Genomic DNA, 20,348 nt, shown 5'->3' on the forward strand with positions numbered 1-20,348 from the left:
GGTTGGTCTGATGCCGCATCATATGACTGAAATAATAGTAACAGCAGAATTATAGTGTAGAATTGGACTGGCTGCAAAACTTGAACAAACTCTGAGGCTGCAATGTGGAAAGCTTACATGGATTGCCCTTCATAATCCTACATACCTCTGTCAGGTCACCCCTCTGCCTCCTCACTCAAGGGAAAACAAGTCCAGCCTATTCAATTTCACCCCAAGCTACCTCCTGGTTAATCTGTAGGAAACAAGAAACTGTAGATGCCGATTTATATCAAAGATAGACTCATGGTGCTGGAGCAACTCAGCAGGTCAGGCAGCATGAAGGTAGATACAAAATGCTGGAGTAACTCAGCAGGTCAGGCATCTCATCTCTGGCGAGAAGGAATAAGTGATGTTTCGGGTCGACACCCTTCTTCAGACTGATGTCAGGGGAGGGGGCGAGACAAAGATAGAATGTAGTTGGAGACAGTGAGACTGGTGGGCGAACTGAGAAGGGGGAGGGGATAGAGAGGGAAAGCAAGGGCTATTTCAAGTTAGAGAAGTCAATGTTCATACCGCTGGGGTGTAAACAACCCAAGCATCAGTCTGAAGAAGGGTCTCGACCCGAAACGTCACCCATTCCTTCTCTCCCGAGATGCTGCCTGACCTGCTGAGTTACTCCAGCATTTTGTGAATAAATACAAGCAAAATATGAGGTGCTGTTCCTCTAATTTGCCCTGGGCCTCACTCACTCTAACAACGAAGGAGGCCCAGGGCAGAAAGGTCAGATTGGGAATGGGAGGGGGAGTTGAAGTGCTGAGCAACTGGGAGATCAGGTAAGTTACGACGGGCTGAGCGGAGGTGTTCAACAAAACGATCGCCGAGTCTGCGCTTGGTCTCGCCGATGTAGAGAGGTTGACACCTGGAACGTCTGAAGAAGGGTCTTGACCCGAAACTTCACCCATTCCTTCTCTCCCAAGATGCTGCCTGACCCACTGAGTTACTCCAGCTTTTTGTGTCCACCTTTTGCACGTGGAACAGCGGATGCAGTAGATGAGGTTGGAGGAGGTGCAAGTGAACCTGTGGTTCACCTGGAAAGACTGTTTGGATCCTTGGATGGAGTCGAGGGAGGAGGTAAAGGGACAGGTGTTGCATCTCCTGTGGTTGCAGGGGAAAGAACCTGGGGAGGGGGTGGATTGTGTGGGAAGGGACGAGTTGACCAGGGAGTTTCGGAGGGAAAAGCAGAAAGGGATGGAGATGGGAAGATGTGGCCAGTAGTGGGATCCCGTTGGAGGTGGCAAAAATGTTGGCAGATTATATGCTGTATTCGACGGCTGATGGGGTGGAAGGGGAGGACAAGGGGACTCAGTCCTTGTTACGATTGGGGGGAGTAAGTGCGGAGCTGCGAGATATCGAGGAGACCCTAGTGAGAGCCTCATCTATAATGGAAGCGGGGAACCCCCGTTTCCTAAAGAATGAGGACATCTCCGATGCCTTGGAATGGAAAACCTCATCCTGGGCGCAGATGCAGCGTAGAAGGAGGAATTCGGAGTAGGGAAAGGAGTCTTTTCTGACCCATCCATTTTTTCCAGAGATGCTGCCTGACCCCCTGAGTTACTCCAGCACCTTGTGTCTATACCTGGTTAATCTTGTCTGTCAGGCAAATATCACCATCAAGTAAAGTAAGTTAACTTTCCAATGCTGATTACTCACCTGGGAAATGATACATGCTCTTCACCTACAGATTTTAAAAAGGCATAATGTACTCCCTTCGAGTCACACTTCTGCAGAATAATCAGTTTTACACTCAGCAATGCAGGATACTGGATGAATCAACAACGGAATTCACACATACGCTGAATTATAAAAATACCAGCAGTATATTGTGTAGGAACACACTGCAATGCTGGTTTATACCGACAATAGAAACAAAATGCTGGAGTAATTCAGCAGGACAGGCAGAATCTCTGGATAGAAGGCATGGGTGACGTTTCGGGTCAAGACTCTTCTTCAATATATTTCTGGATAGCATCTTTCTTTGCACTAATCTGATTATTTCAAAATGATATTCATCCAAATCTACAGAATCGAGCAATTACAAACAAAAACTACAGACTTCTGCTTTGCCGTCTGATTCTGCATGGACTATTCTGCATGTTGCACGTTCCAGCTGGCGAGGCATCATGAATAGGATGCTTCTCTCAGCATCTGGTCTTCACAGTTGCTTCCAAGAGTTAGCTATGTTTAGATACAAATACCTGATTAAAATTAAACAGAAATAGCCACTTCCAAGCTGATAATAAAAGTAATAAATCACTATCGACTGTCAAGGGCTTCAAGCTGATAAAATGGAAGATCAGGTTAGTTAGTTTACTTAGTATAAGAAAATAACTGCAGATGCTGGTACAAATCGAAGGTATTTATTCACAAAGTGCTGGAGTAACTCAGCAGGTCGGGCAGCATCTCGAGTCTGAAGAAGGGTCTCGACCCGAAACATCACCCATTCCTTCTCTGCCGAGATGCTGCCCAACCTGCTGAGTTACTCCAGCACTTTGTGAATAAATACCTTAGTTAGTTTAGTTTATTGTCACGTGTACCAAGGTATATTGAAAAGCTTTTGTTGCGCGCTATCCAGTCAGCAGAAAAACAATACATGATTATAATCGAGCCATTTACAGCCAACAGATACATGATAAGGGAATAGTGCAAGGTAAAGCCAGGAAAGTCCGAACAAGGATAGTCCGAGGGTCACCAAAGAGGTAGATAGTAGTTCAGCACTGCTCTCTGGCCCAGTAACGGACTGTTCCAGATGCTACGGTCAGGCAAACGCCTCCGCTGTCACGCTGTGAAAACGGAGAGGATGAGACGGAGTTTCTTCCCACAGGCCATCAGGACTGTCAACTTTTATAACTCCAGAGACTAAATTTTGTCTACACTATAGTAACTTTATTAACTTTATTTATATGTAACTGTAATTTTTTGTGCACAATCCGCAGGCATTGCCACTTTTATTTCACTGCACTTTGTGTATGTGTATGTGACAAATAAACTTGACGACTTGACTTGACTTGGTAGGATGATTCAGTTGCCTGATAGCAACTGGGAAGAAACTTTCCCTGAATCTGGTGGTGTGTGTTTTCACACTTCTGTACCTCTTGCCCGATGGGAGAGGGGCGAAGAGGGAGTGGCCAGGGTGCGACTCGTCCTCGATTATGCCGCTGGCCTTGCCGAGGCAGCGTGAGGTAGCATGTGAGAGATCACACTTTAACCAGTAAAAGGAAAGCACTATGACTGACAGAGCTGGCATCATTTTATTATTCATTCTAGATGTTTGGCAATACACCTGCGTCACTCAGTAACCGAACACTGGCAGTGTGGACAGCTTTTTGTGCTCAGATTTCACTGTGCTACAGTTTGTGCTGATGTAACGTTATTTGTTAAAATCCTTGGGATTATTCTGCACAATGAATTCTTTTGTTACCTCTGCCACTTCATCTAAATGCCTCTATGAATGAAACTTCGGAACAAAGAAAAAGTAACCACCAGCTGTTTTCAACAGCAATTGTTCCTATTATAAATAGAGTCACACAACTTGGAAATGGGCCCTTCGACCCAACTTGCCCACACCGGCCAACATGTCCCACCTGGCCCATATTCCTCTAAACCTGCCATATCCATATATTCAATAAATATATTCTATTTTTTATATTCAATATTTTAGACAGAATATCTGTAAAACTGCCATGTTGTGGTGCTTCTGAAAATACGTGATGGACCCAAAATTTGGGGAGGGAGAGAAAAAAAGGAAAAAAGAAAAATAATAAATAAATAGGTGCTTCTCAATAGACAATAGACAATAGGTGCCAGAGGAGGCCATTCAGCCCGTCGAACCAGCACCGTCATTCAATGCGATCATGGCTGATCACTCTCAATCAGTACCCCGTTCCTGCCTTCTCCCTATACCCCCTCACTCCGCTATCCTTAAGAGCTCTATCCAGCTCTCTCTTGAAAGCATCCAACGAACTGGCCTCCACTGCCTTCTGAGGCAGAGAATTCCACACCTTCACCACTCTCTGACTGAAAAAGTTCTTCCTCATCTCCGTTCTAAATGGCCTACCCCTTATTCTTAAACTGTGGCCCCTTGTTCTGGACTCCCCCAACATTGGGAACATGTTTCCTGCCTCTAATGTGTCCAATCCCCTAATTATCATATATGTTTCAATAAGATCCCCCCTCATCCTTCTAAATTCCAGTGTATACAAGCCTAATTGCTCCAGCCTTTCTCGACAGTCTTTTCCTGATATTGCATCTCTCGGGAGATTTTTCATGGAACCCAGTAGTGGATTATTGAACAACATATAGGCTGAAAACCAGTTCTGTGAAAGCTCCAATTGAAAAGAGAAAACAGTTTATGAAGGAATAAGGTCAAAATTAGATAATTTACACCGTTTAATTAAATGCCCAACTAATTAAAAGTTTTTCATGAGTTTCAGGTATTATAGTTAATTTTTTTATAAATATTTAATTAACTGATTGTTAATAGCTTTTGAAGGTTTCTGAATATCAGAGGCATTCAATAGTTTTGGCAGGCAAGCCGACCTGGTTTAGTCCACTGTCAGCACTTTTGTTCCAGCTGTTTTGTGGGCAACACTTGATCAACACATTCATCTGGGCCTCACGCTGGCACAGCGGTAGAGTTACTGCTTCACAGCGCACGCTGTATCACTAAACTTGAGGTGTTGAAGGGATGCGTGAAAAGGCTTGCTGCCTTGCTCAATCTTGCTATCAAGTAGTTGAAATGCAAGCTGCTGACAGCAGTTCCACAATCCACGTTCAAACATAGAAACATAGAAAATAGGTGCAGGAGGAGGCCATTCGGCCCTTCGAGCCAGCACCGCCATTCATTGTGATCACGGCTGATCGTCCCCAATCAATAACCCTTCTCCCCATATCCCTTGATTCCACTAGCCCCTAGAGCTCTATCCAACTCTCTCTTAAATCCATCCAGTGATTTGGCCTCCATTGCTCTCTGTGGCAGAGAATTCCACAAATTCACAACTCTCTGGGTGAAAAAGTGAAAAAGTTTTTTCTCACCTCAGTTTTAAATGGCCTCCCCTTTATTCTAAGACTGCGGCCCCTGGTTCTGGACTCGCCCAACATTGGGAACATTTTTCCTGCATCTAGCTTGTCCAGTCCTTTTATAATTTTATATGTTTCTATAAGATCTCCTCTCATCCTTCTAAACTCCAGTTTAGACAAGCCCAGCCCAGACAAGCCCTGACAAGCCCAGTCTTTTCAATCTTTCCTCATATGTCAGTCCCGCCATCCCAGGGATCAATCTCGTGAACCTACGCTGCACTGCCTCAATTACAAGGATGTCCTTCTTCAAATTAGGAGACCAAAACTGTACACAACTGTACACAATACTCCAGATGTGGTCTTACCAGGGCTTAACACAAAGGTCAATAGCAGCTCACTGCTGACAGTTACAGTTAAGTTTGTTGTCACATGTACCGAGGTCCAGTAAAAAGCTTTTGTTGCGTGCTATCCAGTTAGCGGAAAGACAATACATGATTACAATCAAGCCATTTACAGTGTACAGATACAGGTAAGTGAGTTCTAGGAGACTCTAGGACTTCATTGGAGACCCTTGGATTATCTTTAATTGGACTTTACCTTGCACTAAATGTTATTCCCTTTTTCTGTACACTGTGGACGGCTCGATTGTAAGCATGTATAGTCTTTCCACTGACTAGATAGCATGCAACATAAAGCTTTTCTATATACCTCAGTGTTCGTGACAATAAACTAAGCTAAACTAGGCCCCGCGTATTTCCTTGTAACCAACATAGGAAAATAGGTGCAGGAGTAGGCCATTTGGCCCTCCGCGCCAGGACCGCCATTCAATATGATCATGGCTAATCATCCAAAATCAGTACCCCTGCTTTCTCCCCATAACCCTTGATTCCGTTAGCCCTATGAGTTATATCTAACTCTCTTGAATACATCCAACAGTGGTGGAGAAAATGATCTTCCAGGTTTAGTGAAGAAATCATTGATATATTCAGTATATATTTACCAGTATTTTATGACTAACTATTGTCCTGGTCTGTCATTGTTGACTGTGTCAATGTTGAATTTCAAGTACACTAAGAACTGCACAAAGAGCAACCAACACAAAGTGACGTGTCTCAGTGCAGGTTGCCTTATGTGAAGATAAATGGATTTAAAATATTGACATATTGTTGGGTGAACAGATTTATATTTAGTATTTATTGTATACAGATTTATTATTTTCCTCTGCAAATGCATAGCTTTTCAAATATTAAAATATTCAAATATTAAATCTTGCAAATATTAAATGAGCACATGCACATCTGAAGGACCATTTCTGCAGTTCGAGCTCCATGAAACCTAAATCAAAACCAAAGACCAGACGTAAGAGACTCCACAATACTAAGGGATAAAATCACTGTAAGGATTACATAAGACAATAGACAATAGACAATAGGTGCAGGAGGAGGCCATTCGGCCCTTCGAGCCAGCACCGCCATTCAATGTGATCATGGCTGATCATTCTCAATCAGTACCCCGTTCCTGCCTTCTCCCCATACCCCCTGACTCCGCTATCCTTAAGAGCTCTATCTAGCTCTCTCTTGATTGCATTCAGAGAATTGGCCTCCACTGCCTTCTGAGGCAGAGAATTCCACAGATTCACAGCTCTCTGACTGAAAAAGTTTTTCCTCATCTCAGTTCTAAATGGCCTACCCCTTATTCTTAAACTGTGGCCCTTTGTCCTGGACTCCCCCAACATTGGGAACATGGTTCCTGCCTCTAACGTGTCCAACCCCTTAATAATCCTATATGTTTCGATAAGATCCCCTCTCATCCTTCGAAATTCCAGTGTATACAAGCCTAGTCGCTCCAGTCTTTAAGAGTTGGTTAGGAAGGAACTGCAGATGTATAAGAAAGAACTGCAGAAGCTGGTTTATACCGAAGATAGACAAAGAATTCTGGAAGAACTCAGCGGGTCAGGCAGCATCTCTGGAGAAAAGGAATGGGTGGTGTTTCTGGTCGGAACCCTTCTTCAGACTACATAAGAGTTGGTTTGATTATGAAGTTGCTCTTAATTCTGAAGGTCATGGGTCATGGTTTTACTACCAACCTACAGTTTGTTATTAAGGTTAATTGATGCTCAGCAGTGACTAAAATAATACCACTCTACAAGTGCCACTCCACTCTTTCAGATGAGGTTATGAAAATTTAGAGGGATGGAAAAGATAGTTCATTTCACTATTCCCAATTAAAGCAATTCTTCATCTGCCCCATCAGCTGGCAGTAAAAGACTCAATGGTACTATCAAGAAAACATGGGGTTGCCTCAATATTCTGAACAAAATTCCTTTCAAGATCAACTGAGAATTAACTCGTTGATTATTTAGTTGCTGTTGTGCGATATGATGGTCAGTCATAGGCCCTTTGGCCCAACATGTCCAGGATGACCAAGATGCCCCATTTACGCAAGATGCACCTGTTTGCTTATGGCCTATATCCATCTAAAACTATCTATGTACCTGTCCAAATGTCTTTTCAATATTGTTTTTGTACCTGCCCAAATTACCTCCATGGAAAAGTTGTCCCTCAGGTTCTCGTTAAATCTTTCCCCTCTCACCTTAAATCTATGTCCTCTGCTTCCAGATTCCCCTTCTCTGGGTAAAAGACTATGCATTCACTCTATCTATTTCCCTCATGATTTTATACACCTCCACAAGGTCACATCCTCAGTCTTCTGTGCTTCAAAGAATAAAGTCCTAGCCTGCCCAAACTCTCCCTACAGTTCAGGCTCTCAAGTCATGGAAACATCCAACATTTCCGTCACCCACAACGGGACCCCACGACTGGCCATATCTTCCCATTCCCTCCCCTTTCTGCGTTCCACAGAGACTGTTCCCTCCGTAACTCCCTGGTCCACTCGTCCCTTCCTACCCAAACCACCCCATCCCCGGGCATTTTCCCCTGCAACCGCAGGAGATGCAACACCTGTCCCTTTACCTCCCCCCTCAACTCCATCCAAGGACCCAAACAGTCTTTCCAAGTGAGACAGAGGTTCACCTGCACCTCCTCCAACCTCATCTATTGTATCCACTGCTCTAGATGTCAACTTCTTTACATCGGCGAAACCAAACGCAGGCTCGGCGATCGTTTCGCTCAACACCTTTCCTCAGTCCGCCTTAACCAACCTGATCTCCCAGTGGCTGAGCACTTCAACTCCCCCTCCCACTCCCAGTCTGACCTTTCTGTCATGGGCCTCCTCCAGTGCCATAGAGAGGCCCACCGGAAATTGGAGGAACAGCACCTCATATTTGGCTTGGGCAGCTTGCAGCCCAGCGGTATGAACATTGACTTCTCCAACTTTAAATAGTTCCTCTGCCCCTCTCTTCCCCTCCCCTTCCCAGTTCTCCCTCTATCTTCCTGCCTCCACTTATATCCTTCCTTTGTCCCGCCCCCCTGAAATCAGTTTGAAGAAGGGTCTCGACCCGAAACGTCACCAATTCCTTCTCTCCTGAGATGCTGCCTGACCTGCTGAGTTACTCCAGCATTTTGTGATGTAAAAAAAACATCCTTGTAAATCTTTTCTGCACTTTTTCCATCTTAACACCATCCCTCCTATGGCAGGGTGACCAAAACTGAACAGAATACACAAATGCAGCCTCACCAATATCTTGTACAATTGTAATATAACATCCCAACTTCTCTGCTCAACACCTTGACTGATGAAGTCCAATGTACTGAAAACCCTTTCTACCTGTCAGGAAACTATGTACCTGTACTCCTAGATACCTCTGCTCTACAACACTCACCAGAGCCCTGTCATTCATTGCATGACTTCCAAAAATGTTAGTTTAGTTTAGTTTATTGTCACTTGTACCGAGGTGCAGTGAAAAGCTTTTGTTGTGTGCTAATAAGTCAGTAGAAAGACAATACATGAATACAATCAAGCTATTTACAGTGTACAGATCCATGATAAGGGAATAACATTTAGTGCAAGGTAAAGCCAGCAAAGTCTGATCAAGGATAGACCTAGGGTCACCAATGCGAGAGATAGTAGTTCAGCACTGTTCTCTGGTTGTGGTAGGATGAGTCAGTTGCCCGATAACAGCTGGGAAGAAACTGTCTCTGAATCTGGAGGTTTGGGATCATGTTATCAAATAACAGAGATCTGTATTTGCTGCAGATGGTCAGCTTACAGCTGACTAAATGCTTTCAAGGGTGTTTGATCTGAAATTATACGTCATTAAAAACTTAATATGATGTGGTAGTGTGGTATGGCTCGTACTAAAGGATCGGGAACCTGGGCATATAATGCAACAGTCTGACGAAATATTCTGCTACTCCAGCACTACCCAAGTCCCAAGGGTAAGCACAAAGTGCTGTAGTAACTCAGCGGGTCAGGCAGCATCAATGGAGAAAAAGGAGCAGGTGATATTTCGGGTCGCAACCCTTCTTCAGACTAAAAGTAGAGATTTGGGGGTGGGAGAGAATATATTGGATTATCAGAGTTTTACTGTGCATGGCATGGACATTTTTATCAAGATTAAGTAATTTTTTTTAATTAATTACTCACAAAAATAATCTCGAGGCTCAATAAAAGAAATTGACAAAAATGCACAATATTTCAATACATTAGTGAGACTTGGAGGAATAAGAGCAATCTTAATATCTTGCAGCATTTAGATAATGAATATGCAATACAAACTCATCAAAGCAAATTAAATTCAATCATTCAAGATACAGTGTGAAGGAGAAAGAGAGATATTTCGTCTTGGTCAAAGGACATGAAGTAACTAAAGATGTTTCATCCGCCCAGAAAGCTAAGAGACTCCCTTAACAGCCCACCACTCAATCTGACTCGCCTCTGTATATTTCATTAATTCTGCCTCAAAGATATAATGATTTTAACATCAGGTAAGGGAACAGAAACCCAAGAGATAAATGAATGAAAAGCTCTTAAAGCATCTTGGAAACCAAGATTTTTGGATGTTAATAGGTTTGAAGGTTTGTATTTTTAAAATGCGTTGGCATTACTGTTAGAATACTTTGGACTTTAGAGATACGGAATGGAAACAGGCCCCTCGGCCCTGTGAGACCGCACCGACTAGCAATGACCCTGTATACTAACCAACACACACTAGAGACATTTGTTTTTTACAACTTACGGAAGCAAATTAACCTACAAACCTGTACGTCTTTGAAGTGTGGGAGGAAACCGGAGCACCCGGAGAATTCCCATGCTACTTGCAGACAGCGTCCATAGTCAGGATCAAAACCAGATCTCTCTTCTCTTTTGACACATTCTCTGTCCATCCCTAAAAACTATTAAAACGTTCAAAAAGTTGGGACAGCCTAGGCAATTGAGAGAATTCTTAAAAATCATTGAGCTCAAACAATTTTAATTGCTAATGCAAATTGTAAGTTAAAAAAATAAATGATGAATTTAGAGGTGATTAAAACCACTTGAGAATTCCTAAATGCACAGTAATTTAATACACATCAACCAATTTGTTGCTGTGCTTAAAACTAAACTGTAGGGCAATAACTGAGGGGAAAAAAACCAACCAACCTTGGCAACTTGCCAACATTGCAATCTACACTCTACCAAAATTATCTCTAGAATCACTAATGAAATGCTGAGTAACATTCAACTAGTTCCAGTCCCTTGTGTACTTTTTCCAAGTAGAAAAGTAATTATCAATAAATGCAGGACTTTTTGTTTCCTGCCAATTTTACCTCTTTCCCTTCAAATATGCTGACCACAACAACATGCCTCCAAGAATACCTGATACCTGCCACAACCTCTACACAACGTCAGCATCTCAGCGGCGGAAGGGAAGAGACTCGACAAGTTGGTCAGGAAGGCCAGCTCTGTCCTGGGTTGCCCCCTCGACTCAGTACAGATGGTGGGAGAGAGGAGGATGATGGCAAAGCTAACATCGCTGCTGGACAACGACTCCCACCCCATGCAGGACACTGTCACTGCACTGAGTAGCTCCTTCAGCGACAGACTCCTTCACCCCAAGTGCGTGAAGGAGAGATATAGGAGGTCCTTCCTTCCCGCTGCTGAGACTGCACAACCAGCACTGCTCCCAGCAGACGAGTCAACAATAAAAGCTAAGACGTACAGGTATGTAGGTTAATTGGCTGGGTAAATGTAAATGTAAAAATTGTCCCTAGTGGGTGTAGGATAGTGTTAATGTACGGGGATCACTGGGCGGCACGGACTTGGAGGGCCGAAAAGGCCTGTTTCCGGCTGTATATATATGATATGATATGATAACACACAGAAAACTGATGACAATTTATGTATCTTTTATTTATAATGAATGATCTCTTGCTCTCTTGCTATCCACTTTGCTGCTGCAACACTGTAAATTTCCCTGGTGTGGGACGAATAAAGGAATATATTATTATTATAATATTCGGTTACAAGCCATGAGTGACTTCCAGGGTTAAATGACCAAGGGTAATTGTATCCTGATTCAATGTCCACACAGGCACATTTCTAACTCAGGTCATTGAGTAACAATCAAGAACATCAGGCCAATTGCGCCCTTCCTAACCAACAGATGACAAGGTTAATTGCTGTATGCCAACCCAATACCCTTCTCAGAAGTCAGCAATTGAATCCAGAATTTACTAAGTTAATAACACATGCCCTTGTAGTCCAAATGGATAGCAGTTTGTTGAAAGAAGATGGAAGATTGTTAAAAGGGGAGCAATTTAGAGAATTCTGAATTATCATTAAGCTCAAACAATTTTAATTGCTGATGCAAACTGTAAGTTAATCGATGTCATAGCCTTAAGTGTTAAAAAATAAATGATGAATTTAGAGGTGATTAAAACCACCTGCGAATTCCTAAATGCACAGCAATTTAATCCAGATCAACCAATTTGTCTGTGTGCTTAAAACTAAACTCCACGTACAGGTATGTAGGTTAATTGACTGGGTAAATGTAAAAATTGTCCCTAGTGTGTGTGTAGGATAGTGTTAATGTGCGGGGAACGCTGGGCAGCGCGGACTCGGTGGGCCGAAGGGCCTGTTTCCGCGCTGTATCTCTAAAATCTAAAAAAAATCTAAAAATCTAAACTGTGGGGCAATAACTGAGGAAAAAAAATTAACCAATCTTGGCAACATTGCAATCTATACTCTACCAATCTTGGCAACTTGCAAACATTGCAATCTGTACTCTACTGTAATTATCAGAAGGGAATTTTTGTTTGAAGGGAATTTTTATTGTTAGAAGGGGATGAATAGTGGTGGGTCGGGAATTAGGATTAATTAAATAAAATAGATGTTTGAGGTGCCTGCTTCAACACAAAAAAATACTGTTTCTTTTAGGAGGAAAGCTGCAAATCTTTCTTGTAAAGAAGCAGGCACTTTGTACAGATATCCAATTTGTCCTAATTCCTTACCTCGCCTCTATTCCTCACCCTTGTAATAACAAAGATTTTCCATCTTTTCTCAACTAGCCTCCATCCATTCAACAGAAAATCTTTTAAAGTTTAGTTTAGTTTAGTTTAGAGATACAGTGCGGAAACAGGCCTTTCGGCCCACCGGGTCCATGCCGACCAGCGATCCCCGCACACTAACAGTATCTTACACACACTAGGGACAATTTACAATTGGACTAAACTAATTAACCTACAAACCTGTATGTCTTTGGAGTCAGGATCAAACCTGGGTCTCCGGCGCTGTAAGGTAGCAACTCTACCGCTGCGCCATCATGTCGCCAAACTGTTTTTGCGGCTGGTTAATATCTCTGAATGAACAGAATACCATCACATATTAAAATACTGAAACTTTAAAAGATTTTACGAAAAATTAATGATTATTTGGCTTGGATAAATAGCTATTGGTTGTGGTATATCCTTATGCGATATTCTAATCTAAAAAGAGCCCCTTCAATCCACAGTACAGTTGGCAAATGAACCTTTGTGCAACTTTGTCAACGGCTTAACCAATTTAAAAGTGAACGAAACAATACGATAGAACTTTATTTATCCCAGGAGGGAAATTGGTCTGCCAACACTTATAAAACACAACAAAATACTTGAAATTAAAGTGGTGAGTGGAAAGTCCAGGATTGGGGATGTGCAAAGATTGGGGAAGGGGGAGGGGAAGGGGAGTCAGTCTCAGTCTACCTCACGACAGAAGGGGGAGGAGTTGTACAGTTTGATAGCCACAAGGAAGAAGGATCTCCTGTGGCGTTCTGTGCTGCATCTTGGTGGGACCAGTCTGTTGCTGAAGTTGCTCCTCAGGTTGACCCAGTGTGTCATGGAGGGGGTGAGCTGTACTTTCCAAGATGTTCCGCAGTTTGAGGGGCCCCCTCCCCTCCAAGATCATCTCCAGTGAATCCAACTCCACCCCCAGGACAGAGCCAAAAACAATTCTCAAATGAAAGCACCTAAAAGAGTGGGTATTACCTGCCATGGAAGAGCAAGAAATTATTTCTACAGACAAAAAGTGCAACAAAATGAAAACCAAGAGATACCTGAGCATGATAGCTAGTTCATCCTTTCTACGCCCCTTGCAGTCAGTGCCTGGAAACAAGACAGAACTAAACAATTCGACACAAAGTGTAGGAGCAACTCATCTGGTCAGACAGCATCTCTGAAGAAAAAGGATGAGTGACGTTTCGGGTCTGGACCCGTGTTCAGCCTAAAAATATGGAGGAGGTGGGAGGTGAAGAGCTGGAGCCAAGGAAAGACCAATCAGGGCCTGACCTCAGGCAGGGAATGAACTGGAGCTGGAGGTCCGAAGGGTCCTGACCCAAAACATCACCCATCCTTTTTCTCCCGAGATGCTGATTGATGCGGGAAGATTGTTCCCGATGTTGGGGGAGTCCAGAACCAGGGGTCACAGCTTAAGGATAAGGGGGAAGTCTTTTAGGACCGAGATGAGAAAACATTTCTTCACACAGAGAGTGGTGAGTCTGTGGAATTCTCTGCCTCATTGGCTATATTTAAGAGGGAGTTAGATGTGGCCCTTTTTGCTAAAGGGATCAGGGGGTATGGAGAGAAGGCAGGTACAGGCTACTGAGCTGGATGAGCAGCCATGATCATATTGAATGCCGGTGCAGGCTCAAAGGGCCGAATGGCCTACTCCTGCACCTATTTTCTATGTTTCTATGTTTCTATGATCCACTGAGTTACTCCCGCACTGTGTCTTTCTTTGACATAAACCAGCATCTGCAGTTCGTAAATTCTACAGAACTGAACAGTTGTTAGAAATGCTATATTATGATGCCTGGCTCGGCAAAATTCCAGTCACCATTAGCTGTAATGAAATTCTGACCACAAAATACAGAAATATCCTCTCGAGACCCTGAATTCAAGCATTAATTATTAAGAACTATAGAAGCGTGATCATCAATAATATATTTAGGACAGAATATAAAGTGCAAAACAATTGCTAAACACCATGCAAAATTTCCCTATATGGATCTTTTGCTAGTAATTCCACTTTTGGTGGTAAGAACAGGAAGGCAGATTATTATCTGAATGGTGTCAAGTTAGGAAAAGGGGAAGTATAAAGAGATCTGGGTGTCCTTGTTCATCAGTCACTGAAAGTAAGCATGCAGGTACAGCCGGCAGTGAAGAAAGCTAATGGCATGTTGGCCTTCATGACAAGAGGAGTTGAGTACAGGAGCAAAGAGGTCCTTCTGCAGGTGTACAGGGCCCTAGTGAGACCGCACCTGGAGTACTGTGTGCAGTTATGGTCTCCAAATTTGAGGAAGGACATTCTTGCTATTGAGTGAGTGTAACGTAGGTTCACTAGGTTAATTCCTGGAATGGCGGGATTGTCGTATGTTGAAAGACTGGAGCGACTAGGCTTGCGTACACTGAAATTTAGACGGATGAGAAGGGATTTTATTGAAACATATAAGATTATTAAGGGATTGGACACGCTAGAGGTAGGGAACATGTTCCCAATGTTGGGGGAGTCCAGAACCAGGGGCCACAGTTTAAGAATAAGTGGTAGGCCATTTAGAACGGAGATGAGGAAAAACTTTTTCACTCAGAGGTTGTGAATCTGTGGAATTCACTGCCTCAGAAGGCAGTGGAGGCCAATGCTCTGGATGCTTTCAAGAGAGAGTTAGATAGAGCTCTTAATGATAGCGGAGTCAGGGGGTATGGGGAGAGGGCAGGATCGGGGTACTGATTGTGGATGATCAGCCATGATCACATTGAATGGCTGAGCTGGCTCAAAAGGCCGAATGGCCTACTCCTACACCTATTGTCTTTAAGTAAATACCAGACTCCCCAAAGATTCAGTACAGCAATGGCAGCCCTGCGAAGGCCATCATTGGGGATAGTTGGATCAGCAACATTATTCGTCCAAAGTGTGAAAGCCTGAAACCTGTTACTATGTTAAACAACTTGTTTAACTTCAGATAATAATTAATGACTGTAGATTTCAGAATTGTGCACTCACAATCCTACAAGAAACTTGTTGGTATTTTGTTTATATATTGCCCATCAGGTCAAACTAGGAAAAACATTTGACAAGCATGCAATAGGATCATATAGCACGGAAATAGGCCCTTCAGCCCAACCTGTCCATGCTGGCCAAGATGCCCTATCTAAGCTAGCCCTTTCCCCTTTAAACCTTTCCTATCCGTATATCTACCCGTGTCTTTTAAATGTTGTTATTTACCTGCCTCAACTACCTCCTCTTTCACCGCTTTCCCTATACCCAAAACATATAAGATTATTAAGGGATTGGACACGCTAGAGGTAGGAAACATGTTCCCAATGTTGGGGGAGTCCAGAACCAGGGGCCACAGTTTAAGAATAAGGGGTATATGGCGAGTCCGAAACTTGCTAGTTGTAGACGAAGTTTATTGCAGCCGCAATACACGAATACAGAGTCAAAACAACAAGTTACAGGACAACCAATATAAACTTACTGTCTTCCTTGAAGACTTCGCCGAACTGGCTAAAACGGGCGCCAAACGCGCACCTGACATCGCTGGCCAATCAGCGATGTCGTTTCCTGGACCAATCCCCATGGTCGCGTTCCCACGTGACCTCGCTGGCCAATCCGAGGGTTCGACGACCTGGACCATTCTCTATGGTCGCTACATGACCCCCCCCAGAACCCGAGGTGCGGAACCTAGCAGGGAGCCGGATTTCGCGACCATAACGAGTACGGAGAGGGACAGCCTGAACCACAGGAGCCGGAGGTTCCGGACTTGGTGGAACAGCCGGAACGGGAGGTTCTGGAGGAACTACCGGAACGGGGGGTCCTGGAGGAACTGCCGAAACGGGGGGTCCTAGGGGAACTGCCGAAACTGGGGGTCCCGGAGGAACTGTCGGAATGGGGGTTTGTGGACTGGGCGGAACTAACGGAGGTCGGCCTCTTCTAGGGGTTTGACCGACCAGGACTGGTTGATCCGGGTCCAAATGGGCAGGTTTGAGCCGGGACACCGAGACGAGTTCACTCTTGCCGCCCATGTCTAAGGTGAAAGTAGCCGTTCCCTTACGTAAAACCCGAAACGGCCCTTGATAGACCCTCTGCAACGGGGCGCGATGGGCATCTTTACGCAAAAAAACAAACTCACAGTCCTTCAGGGAAGACGGTTCATGTACCATGGGACACCCATGACGTGAAGTCGGCACTGGAGCCAGGGAGCCCACCCGTTCCCGGAGAGCTGCTAACGCTGCTGGGACTGTAGGGAGCAGTGCTGAAGTGTCCGGAAACAGATCTCCAGGTACTCGAAGGGTCGAGCCATATACCAGCTCTGCGGACGACGCACCGAGATCTGGCTTAGGAGCCGTCCGGATGCCCAAAAGAACCCAAGGGAGTTGGTCTACCCAGTCCGGGCCTTCAAGCCTTGCACAGAGGGACGCCTTAAGTTGGCGGTGGAACCTCTCTACGAGACCATTTGCCTGGGGGTTGTGGGTTGTAATTTGGACCCGTACAGTTCCGCCAGCGCGGCCCAGAGGGACGAAGTGAACTGTGGTCCTCTGTCAGTTGTAATAACTGCCGGGACCCCGAAACGAGCTACCCAATGAAGGGCCAAAGTCCTAGCACAAGACGCTGACGAGATGTCAAACAATGGGAAAGCCTCTGGCCACCGGGTGAACCGATCCACCACCGTGAGGAGGTGGGTGTAGCCCCGGGAGGAAGGCAAAGGCCCGACCAAATCCACGTGGATGTGGAAAAAACGAAAAGCCGGGACTTCGAAATCCTGTACGGGGGGCTGGACGTGGCGCTGGACCTTAGCGGTCTGACAGGGCACGCAGGAACGTGCCCACCCCGCTACCTGTTTCCGCATGCCATGCCAGACAAACCTCGCTGCCACCAAGGCAGAGGTGGAGCGGATGGACGGGTGCGCCAGCCCATGAATGGCATCGAAAACCCGGCGCTGAAGGGAGGGCGGTACTACCGGCCTGGGGCGAGGAAGAGAAACATCGCACCAGACTTTCGTGCCCTCCGACCCACAAGCTACCTGGGCCAACTTCAATCCCGAAGTGGTGGACTGGTACGTCGAAACGGTATCCGCCAGGAGCTGTGCCTCCGCAAGCTCCTGGGGATCCACTTCGCAGTCCACCGCCGAAATAGGGGGAAAAGCAGGTCTAGACAGGGCGTCAGCAACGGCATTCAGCTTACCCGCGATATGACGGACATCTGTGGTAAATTCTGAGATAGCAGTCAGGTGCCGCTGCTGGCGGGCCGACCATGGGTCAGACAATTTCAAAAAAGCAAATGTTAATGGCTTGTGGTCCGTAAATGCCACAAATGGGCGGCCCTCGAGGAAATACCTGAAATGACGGACAGCTAAATGGAAAGCTAGAAGCTCTCAGTCAAATGCGCTATATTTCAGCTCGGCCGAATTTAGTTGCCGGCTGAAAAACGCTAAAGGCTGCCAACGGCCACCAACCTGCTGCTCCAGAACTCCACCCACCGCCACGTCAGAGGCGTCAACCGTCAGGGCCGTGGGGGCGGAGGGGCTCGGATGGACCAACATGGTGGCGTCTGCCAAGGCTGCCTTAGCTGCCGTAAAAGCCGACTCTGCGGTCGGGGACCACAACAACTCTACCGGATTACCTGCAAGGCATTGGAAAAGCGGGCGCAGGACTCGCGCCGCTGCCGGAACGAATCTATGGTAGAAATTAACCATGCCTACGAACTCCTGCAGCCCTTTTACTGTGGTGGGCCTGGGGAAAGCCCGGATAGCCTCCACCTTCTCTGGCAAAGGGGCAGCGCCGGCAGGGGTAATTCTGTGCCCTAGAAAATCGAGGGCAGGCAGGCCGAATTGACATTTGGAGGGTTGAATAATGAGCCCGTGGTCTTGGAGCCGTTGGAACACGGTCCGCAAATGGGCCTAGTGTTCTTGCACTGAGGGGCTGGCTACCAGGATGTCGTCTAAATAAATAAACACAAAGGGTAAACCCCTGCCCACGCGGTCCATCAGTCGCTGGAAAGCCTGTGCCGCGTTCTTTAAACCGAAAGGCATACGCAACCATTCAAACAACCTGAACGGAGTAATAGTTGCAGTTTTTTGTATGTCCTCCGGTCGCACCGGAATCTGATGGTATCCTCGCACCAAATCGATTTTGGAAAACACTACCGCTCCTTCCAGTCCAGATGAAAAGTCCTGTAGGTGCGGTATGGGGTAGCGATCAGCCGTGGTGACAGCATTGAGACGCCGATAATCGCCACATGGCCTCCACCCCCCAGATGCCTTGGAGACCATGTGTAACGGCGAGGCCCACGGGCTGTCAGACTGACGAACAATTCCCATTTCCTCCATCTTCCTGAACTCCGCCCGTGCCACCACCAGTTTGTCTGGCGGTAGTCTCCTGGCCCGAGCGAAAACGGGAGGGCCTTCGGTGCGGATGTGATGGACCACACCGTGCTTAGCTGAAGGTGCGTCAAAACGTTGGACGAGCAGCTCTGGGAACTCTGCCAGAATCGCAGCATACGAGTCGGGGGCCGCGACGACGGCCTGGACAGTAGGGCTGGGCGAGGAGGCGATTGCCGGAGCGACGTGCTCGTCTTCAGCAGCGGGTCGGAGGTCGTTACCGCGGACATCAGGAACCAGTGAAAAAGCCCAGAGAAAATCTGCGCCCAGGATCGCTTGTTTGACGTCGGCTATGATGAATGGCCATTCGTACGTGCGGAGGCCTAACGCAAGGGACATCTTCCGTGTGCCGAAAGTGCGAATTGGGCTGCCATTAACCGCGATGAGGGTGGGACCTGTCTTACCCGATCTGGTTTCGAGGTCAGTCGGCGGCACTATGCTGACGATGGCTCCGGTGTCTACCAAAAATTCTGTGTCCGTGAATCGATCAATCGTAACTGCCCCTATGTACGATCGGCCGAGGCATTTCCCGCGAAGGTACAAGGCAAACGACAGTTGCGGGATTCGTTACCCCATCGTAGGTGATAATAGCACCAGCCGCGCTTGTGCGGATCTTTTTGGCGGGCTTTCGGAGAATTGGCGGGAGACGTGGCGCCATCTTGCCGTCGCTGTGGCCTGGTCACCGATGTCGAGACTTTGTTGATGGAATCCCCTGCCTTGTTTTTTCCCGCTATGAGCGCGTCCGCTTTCGCTGCATATGCTTCGGGGTCCTTAAAAGAACAATCCGTAAGCAGCAGTCGGACATCCTCGGGAAGTTTCTCGCGGAATGCCTGTTCAAACATCGGGCAATCCGTGTGCTCACCGGCTAGCACCATCATTTCGGCCATGCGGACGGAAGGCAGTTGGTCTCCAAGCTCCGGTAGGTGCAGAAGTTTTGCCGCACCACCATGCTTATTTAACCCGAAGGTTCGCAGTAATGCCTTCTTCATGGTTTCATATTTGTCTTCCGCAGGTGAAGTTATGATAAACCGCATCATGCGCTTGGTTGTGTCCGGCGATAGAGCGCTGACGAGGTAGAAGTACTTCGTGGCATCGTCCGACACCTTCTTTATGTGGAATTGAGCCTCGGCGTGGATAAACCAAGCTTGCGGTGTGTACGTCCAAAATAACGGAAGATGAACGCCTGCCGCGCTTGACTCCGGTGTGCCCTGCTCGGTCATCGTCAACGAGGCGTCGGGTTCCTGCTCAGTTGGTGATCGTCCAGATCACGTTCGGGGTCACCAATATGGCGAGTCCGAAACTTGCTAGTTGTAGACGAAGTTTATTGCAGCCGCAATACACGAATACAGAGTCAAAACAACAAGTTACAGGACAACCAATATAAACTTACTGTCTTCCTTGAAGACTTCGCCGAACTGGCTAAAACGGGCGCCAAACGCGCACCTGACATCGCTGGCCAATCAGCGATGTCGTTTCCTGGACCAATCCCCATGGTCGCGTTCCC

At 46.1% G+C, this 20,348-nt stretch overlaps 1 protein-coding gene across 7 annotated transcripts in view; it reads right to left on the reverse strand.

Annotated features, from left to right (window-relative positions):
- Positions 1-20,348, reverse strand: part of pak5 (p21 protein (Cdc42/Rac)-activated kinase 5) — a 150,676-nt gene that overhangs the window by 98,574 nt on the left and 31,754 nt on the right. The window contains exon 1 of one of the 7 annotated variants that reach the window (XM_078405636.1): positions 10,215-10,236. The exons of the other annotated variants lie outside the window; for them this stretch is intronic. The gene's annotated coding sequence lies outside the window, so the exon portion shown is untranslated. Of the gene's footprint in view, positions 1-10,214; positions 10,237-20,348 lie in introns of those variants that run through there. 7 annotated transcript variants of the gene reach the window in all.

This window comes from Rhinoraja longicauda, chromosome 9, assembly GCF_053455715.1.
Source record: "Rhinoraja longicauda isolate Sanriku21f chromosome 9, sRhiLon1.1, whole genome shotgun sequence".
Classification (NCBI taxonomy): domain Eukaryota; kingdom Metazoa; phylum Chordata; class Chondrichthyes; order Rajiformes; family Arhynchobatidae; genus Rhinoraja; species Rhinoraja longicauda.